This window comes from Capsicum annuum, chromosome 1 (genome assembly GCF_002878395.1).
Source record: "Capsicum annuum cultivar UCD-10X-F1 chromosome 1, UCD10Xv1.1, whole genome shotgun sequence".
Lineage (NCBI taxonomy): Eukaryota > Viridiplantae > Streptophyta > Magnoliopsida > Solanales > Solanaceae > Capsicum > Capsicum annuum.
Window position 1 is genome coordinate 130,448,735 of NC_061111.1, and position 8,033 is coordinate 130,456,767.

General features: G+C 31.5%; 1 non-coding gene across 1 annotated transcript; it reads left to right on the plus strand.

Moving 5' to 3' along the window:
• Window positions 1-2,057: 2,057 nt before the first annotated feature.
• Window positions 2,058-2,163, plus strand: LOC124892366. Its single transcript, XR_007050211.1, has one exon. It is a non-coding gene; the product is annotated as a small nucleolar RNA R71 (small nucleolar RNA).
• Window positions 2,164-8,033: the final 5,870 nt, after the last annotated feature.

Genomic DNA, 8,033 nt, shown 5'->3' on the forward strand with positions numbered 1-8,033 from the left:
TGATTTCAATCTTCTCTGGTGCTATATACTCGGCTTGTGACCGTATTCCATAAAGATTTTTTCCATGTAAAAGGTGGGATTTATTCTATGTATGTCTGACATCTTCTACCCAATAGCTTTCTTTCTCTATTTTAGCACTATTGATGCCTCTTTTACCTATACATTAGATAATCTTGTAGAGAGAATCACACGTAAAGTGTTATTATCCCTAAGAAAAACATATTTAATATGTAACTACAGAGGCTTTAGCTTCGATTTCAAAGCTTCTAAATGAATGCCTTGTGAGAAGGAGCGGAAGGTCTGTTCAAGGTATTAAAGAGACCTTTATGAATGAACATGATTGCAACATCTAAAATCTGATCCATCTTATTTTCTCCACATCACCAAAGATGTCATGTACCGCCAAACCTCTCTCTAAGGGATTTGATAGATGTAATAAGAGGGAGCTCCGACACATGGTCTATAATTGTAATGGTAGAAAATTCTTCATAGACAAAGGGTAGCTTCATCGCTTTGTACATATCAAATACCTCGACCTTATCATTAGCTTTCATAGTTAGCTACATGATAGCTACATCTTTTAATAAAGTCACTAAAAAGGGACATCCCAAAAAAATCAGACTTCTAAATCCGCACCAAAGTCTAAGATAATGAAGTCCACAAGAAGTATAAAAGAACCCACTTGCACTAACATATCTTCAAAAATTTCTTTATGTCTGGAAAGTGAGCAGTCAGCCAATCAAAATATGCAACCCTATCTTCTTAAACAAAGAGGTGGGCATGAGATTTATGCTCGACCCAAGATCACATAAGCCTCAAGAACTAATAGATTTCCCAATTGTGATCTAAGTAGTAAAGCTTTCTAGATTCTTGAGTTTTGTAGGCAGTCTGTTCTTAATCCTTAAGGTTTACTCTTCAGTAAGTGCAATTCTATCTACTGATTCTTATTTGCCATAATATGTTGGATGTACTTGTTATATTTAGGGACTCCTTACAGAATATCAAAAAGGGAAGGTTAATATGAACCTTTTTTAACAAATCAATGAAATTTTAGTAACATGCTTTCCCTTTCTACTTTTCAGCCTCTATAGGAATTATGGAGGTGGCTTCACATTTTCTACTCTATTCTCACTGCTCTAGAATTTGTCATTCTCAACTTTCTCCCCATCACTAGCTACAGCCCTGTGAGTCTCTATTTTGGTCTCTAACTTCCCAATTACAAACTACCATGATTAGACACTATATTTAATTTCTTAGATTTGGATTTGTGTCACTGGGTAGACCTCTCTAAGGCCTAGTGTTCTGTACCCCAACAAGCTTCCCCAACTAAACTTCTAAGGTATTAGTATCCAACTACTGATTCTTTATGTATGCTTCCATCTATGCTTAATTTTCCATAATATATTTTAGCATTTCCTCAATGTTGCTTGATAGAGTATTTGCCTGACTACCCCAAACCTATTATTAAAGATTCTAATTTCTTTGTCCTAGATACTGACGTACATTCTGCCCTTGGTTTCCACTCTATAAAAAGTTAAGGTGATACCGCCAGTTCGTATTTTATGTATTTCTAAAATTTTGGTTCCCTTGGCGTTGTGCATTACCCACAAAGTTTACTGATTTTGGGTTGGCTGCACATACGTCTTCTGCATGGTCACCATTATGACATATCTCACACCAATTCTACATTTGTTTTATCGCATTGACTGAAGCTTGTTGATGCTCTAAATTTAAGTTACTAAATTGAGTGATTCTGATTCTGCAGAGAGGTAATATGTGCTGAGATAACTGTCAACTGGTCAACTTCTAGCAACCTGCAACTTTCTTTAGGGTGCTCCTTGACACACCTATATTTCACTTGGGATTTCTCTATGAGATATGATTCAGAAGCATATACAACTCATCATAAGTCTTTTCCAATGCCTGTCCACCTGCTGTTGAATCTAGGAGAATTTTAATATATGGCTCAAGTACCTCCACCTGCTGTTGAATCTAGGAGAATTTTAATATATGGCTCAAGTACCTCTATAAAAGTATGCACCATAATATCATTAGTCTAATGGTGGTGTGGAAATCATAGAGCATGGACTTGAACCTTTCCTAAGCTTGGTGTAAATTCTCACCATCTTTCTACTAGAAACTAAACATTTCACTCCTCAGCCATGCATTCTTTCCAGATGGGAAAAAACAAATTATAAATTTTCATGCCAAATCATCCCAGGAAATAATGCAATTTGGTGGAACAACATCTACATACCTTTTGGAGAGTATAAGTTTCACTGATCTCAAGAAAGTTTTTCAAATGTTTTTGTAGATCCTGAAGAGATAATCTTGTGAATTGTACACTAATATGCAAGAGTTGCACCATATCTATTTCAACTCAAGTCAATCTTTTGTAGCAGGTTTGCGGATGCTACTAGTAACATTATTGGCAAGTGGGATTGTCACTTTGCGAACTGCTCTTGCTACTGCAGCCTTGACAGTAGAAATTTCTATAGAGTCAACCATTTGGAGTTGTTGGATTAGGTATTGAAAAGTTGTTGCCCTCCGTAGATGATGAAATAATCATTCAGGTTCCAAGTAAGGATAAACCAAATATCCTTTTATAGCCAGCTCGAGGTATAAATTAGACCTACAAAAATCAGCCATTAAGATCAAGTTGTCAACACTTGTATAATATTATCAAAAATAAAATTCAGAAAATTACTAATTTCTTGATTTTTCGATAACAGCGCCAAATACTTATTGTGGACTAGCACACACACAATTATACGTGGTCTTATAAGTAAAATAATAGCTCTAAATGAGGCGGATATTGAACCCACATGGAGTACTTTTTTAGAAATTCACTTAACTATGTAGTTAATAATATTTCAAGCAAGTTTTGAAGTGTATCTAGACGAATTATAAGAGCTTAACAAACTAGTACTACGTAAAAAGGTAATAAAATATAACAATTGCTAATTTAGTAAGTTTGTAATCATTATCGAGAGGGAATTCCAGGTTCAAGGCACTCTCATCAATCATATAAATCGTAATCCTTTTTATTAGTTGTGTTGTTTATCGGTTTGTTGATTCACAAGGTTAATAATAAGATTATGGTCTTCCAATCCTCTAATCATCCATCTAAAAGGATATCACATCTACATCGTTGAACATCAATACATTAATCTATTTTAAACACATTATACTATCTTCATGTAGTTGAACCAAACAACGTGTTCTAAGAATATTTCTATCATACACACAAATCAAATATTTTGTTAATAAAAGATGACAACTTGTTCCTTAAACTCCTCGATTTATCCTAATGATTCTCCTTCCGTATTCACAAGAGGATAATAGATATATTTCAATGGCAACCAAGAATCAAAGTAAAAACAAGAAATTAAGAATAATCCATACGATGAAACAACGTTTAACCAACTAAAGAAACCAAAATACAATCATGTGTTCGACCTCAACCCCATAACAAGGAAAATTAGCCACTCATACTCGTAATTAACATTAAAGAATTTAAAGTGTTCGAACAAAAATAAAAGTAGAAGAGTTGAGTAGTAAAAATAACCCTAGTTGGAAGTCCTATTATGTTTTTCTCCTTGCTTAGACGTAAATAATAACGTCCCAAGATAATACAAGCGTTCTATTTATAATTAGCAAAAATTTCATGCGCAAGACACTCAAGCATGCAACTCCCTTATCGCGGAGCACCTTGAGCGTGGCACTCCTTAAATGCGCAATCGCACTGGAAATCACATTTCACTTCTTGGCCTTCAACGTACCATGCCATTATCACGGAGCACCTTGGATATGGCATGCTCTAGTGTAAACATCACCATTCTTTATCCATAGTGCACTCTTCACATTTTGTTTCATGTCCTATGCTCTGTAAATGTCATTTCACTCTCTTTAAGCTCATTGTGCTCACAGTGTTGATCCCAATGCCTTCAATTATCAATAAGCTCGTTATTGATGCTCAACCAAGCTCTATTTTTATCAAATTATAGTCCTTCAACACTAATCGTATTTATTAGTTCAAAAATAAAAATTAAGCTCAAACTTAGGACTATATATACAATATCACTCATGAAATAGGTGCAAGTAAGGATAATAATTAGCACGTCGACATAGAAATACACTCAAAATCAAGTACTATACTCAAATATTAAATGACCAAAATGATCCTCCAAAATATACTGAATGTTTATGATAGTAATTCACTAAATAAATATAAATAATTTGAACAGTTGGCTAGAGTAACTAAACTTATGGACAAACAGCTACTCCGGTTTTACTTGTAATTAATTTTTAAATTTTATTTTTATTTTTACTTGTTATTTTTGACATATCAAGAAAACACAACTTTTTTTTTCTATTTTACTCTTTGCATTAATAGTGTTTTCTCCAAATTAATTTCAAGACACAATGTAAATACCATTTAATAGGATTACTATGATAAAATAATTATGTTATTAATTATTTTTCTAAATGAATGTGTCAAATTAAAATGTAACAAGTAAAATTGAATGGAGGAAGTAATCACTAATTAACCAAAAGTAAGTCGGTTAGTTGATACATTACATATAAATTCTCGAGAATTTGAAGAGTTGGGTATAATAATTAAATATATATAGTTTTAAATAATGTATGAAAAGAGTTTTAATGAAATATTTCTCAAAAAGAAAAATATAAAGGCATGTAATCCTCCCCAGTTTCCATCGTTGTAGGCTCTCAAGTTGGAGTTATTAACATGTTAATGTCTTATCTTCTTTTTCATTCATGTTTTCTTTTCTTATTACTTAGCACTAAAGATTAATGAATCTCAACTTGTATTGTAGCTGGGATTTTAGTTGCAGGTAAAAGAAGTGATGCTAATACATTGCCTAATGGAGTTGTTGTGGAAGAAACAGAGAGTGCAAATGTACTGATAATTATAAAAGCTACAACCGTTCCTCTCTTTTAATTTTTTCATCTTTTGAATGTTTGGAATTTTTAATTGATTATGGGAGAAGGTGTAAATTATATCTATTTATTAATATTTGTTTTTGTTTTCCAATCCAACTCCTTCGAGACTTTACTCCACTAACATTCAAATTGAGTATTAATAATTTTTAAAAATTTCAGATTATTTTGTACCCCTTGAAAGTAACTATTCAATCGAATAGTTCTAATCGGCCAAAGAAAAAAGACCGACTTCGTATTTATTTGGAATTACAGACATTGTCAATATTGGAGTATATTGTACCCTTACCTGTAAATTTTGTCATTAAAGTAATTTTGTGAAATTTGAGTAAAATTTTGCTAAAACAAAAAAAGTGATTTCAGTACTTAAAAGGGAATAATTTTCTTAAGAACACACCGTGAATCCGGTCGATTTGAATTTTTTAATCTTCATCTAGTTTTGAATGTTTGATTTTGGTTTTTTCTAGAAAATAGATTGAACTTCATTTTGTTGATATTCAAAAGTTGGGTTGAACTTTTCAAGTTCAAAGATGTGAATACAGAGTTACAACTTCATTTCATTGTTCATATGTTAGTTTGCACCTGTTTGAAGTTGTTATAAAATACAGATTTTACTAAACCCGAAAAACAACAATCTTAAGAAAATTATAACAATATTAATTTTTTTATGTTTGATTGGTGAGGAAAAAAATTATCAGTTAAAAATTAAGTGCATAGTTAACCTGTACTAGATCTGATTTTGTGGAGATTAAGATCTTTTGATTTCTACTCCCTCAGTTAGACGAATATAAAAAATTCATCAAAAAATTGAATTGAAAATTCGATTTGAAGAATATAAAAAACTTCACCGATTCATTGAATTATATTTATTGATTTTGGAGTTTAATACCAATGGATTTTTACTCTGTTTGAACTTGATAGTGATTTGAAGAATAAAACTTCATTAAGAGTCAAAGTTCATTCGATTGATGATTTGAATATATAAAAACTTCATTGTTGACTAAAAATAAGTTGTTTAAAGATTAAGTCTTTATTGTTAGTATTGTAAAATACTAAATTAGTTGTCAAAGCATGACAAGAAAATGACGAATGAAATTGAACAACTAATTTTTTGAATTGTGCATGATGTTGTCTCGACGACAACCAATGTTGCATCATTAAGTCATTCAGATGTTTGTTTAGCAATGGCAATTGTAGAAAATGATGTTTGACTAAGGTCATGGTCCTTTTGCTTGAGCCGGGGGTCTATCGGAAACAACCTCTACTTCTTTGGATATAGTGGTATGGACTGCGTACATTCTAACCTCCCCAGACCTCACTATATGAAAATATACTGGGTTTGTTGTTGTTGTTGGTGGTGGTAATTGTAGAAAAATCAAAAAATATTTCTGGTGTGAACATCAAAGAATAACAACAAATTATGTGCTTTTGGCTAACCAAACTTGAAATTCAAATATTTCATAAGTAGAGATCCTTATGTTCCAAAAAAGGAATGTTTGAAAAGTATTTATCTGATTTGAAAGATCTTGTGATTTGCTCATGATACAAGGGGATAATAAGTTGAATAAGAAATCATCAATGATGGTTGCAAATATTTTTAAAGATGACGATACACATAATAAGAATAGGAAGAAGTCTTCTGAAAACAACAAAGAGCAGAAAGAAAAGGTTCAAAGGCAAGTGCTACAATTGTAGTGAAGTTGACCATAAAGCTCTTTTGTCAAGTTCTGAAGAAGAACAAAAAAAGAGATCAGATAAACATGTTCCAAATAACTTAAAAGATTGAAAATGTGTGTGTTATGGTCACTAGAAGCAATCTAGTTGGAAATCCAAATGAATGGTGGCTTGATTCAGAAGTCACTAGACATGATTTTGCAATAAAGAAGTTTTTATTACGTATGATACCGTTGGTCCTAAAAAGTGATCTTCATAGTTGCAACAGAAAAGTTTGAAGAAAGTGGGAAGATATCTCTAAAGATAACTTTCAAAAAAGTGTTGACTCTCTACAATATTCTTCATGTTCCTACTATTAGGAAGAACTTGGTGTCGATAATACTTTACGATAAAAATGGGTTTTAAGTATGTGTTTATTTCAAAGAAAGTGATAGTAAGCAAGAATTAAATGTATATAGGAAAGGGCTATCTCAATAAGAGTATTTTTAAACTTGATGTAATGGCTGTTGAAATGAATAAAGTGGAGGCTTCTTCTTACTTGCTTGAGGTAACTAATTTGTGACATAGTCGTTTAGGACATGTCAATTTCAAAATCTTGCAAAAAATGATTAGTTTGAAAGTGTTACCTAACTTTGAATGCGATAAATCTAAGTGTCAAACATGCGTTGATCGAAGTATGCTAAGCATATATGTAAGTCTGATGAAATAAATTTCAATTCCTTAGACATAATTCACATAAACATTTGTGATATGAAGTCAAAATTATTTCGTGGTGGAAAATAGTATTTCAAAACTTTTATTAATGATTTCATTAGATACCTTTATATTTATTTTTTTAATAGTAAGAGTGAAACAATAAAAGAATTTAGGTAATATAAAATTAAAGTTAAACATCAGTTGAATAAAATGACAAAAATGATAAGAAGTGATATGTGTGCAGAATATGAATATCCTTTTGAAGAGATATGTTTGAAAAATTGGAGTGTCCATTAAACTACTACCTCGTATTCACCTTAATCGAATGGAATTGAGGAAATATAAAAAAATCAAATATTGAAGAAAATGATGAATTTCTTACTTAAAAGTTCAAGTTTATTGTAAAATTTACGGCAAAAGTTATTCTTACAGCTAATTGAATACTCAATCGAGCGTCCCATAGTAAGACACAATCTATTTCATATGAGAAGTGAAAAGAAAGAAAATCCAACTTCAAATATTTTAAAGTGTGGGAGTGACTAGCCAAAGTACAAGCATCCATATTCAAAAGGATGAAAATATGGCCAAAGACCATGAATTGTATTTTCATCGATATGCTATAAAGAGTAAAACATTTCAATTTTTATTTTATAAATTCAAACAACTGAATATCTATGATAATACGATAATTGAATCAGATA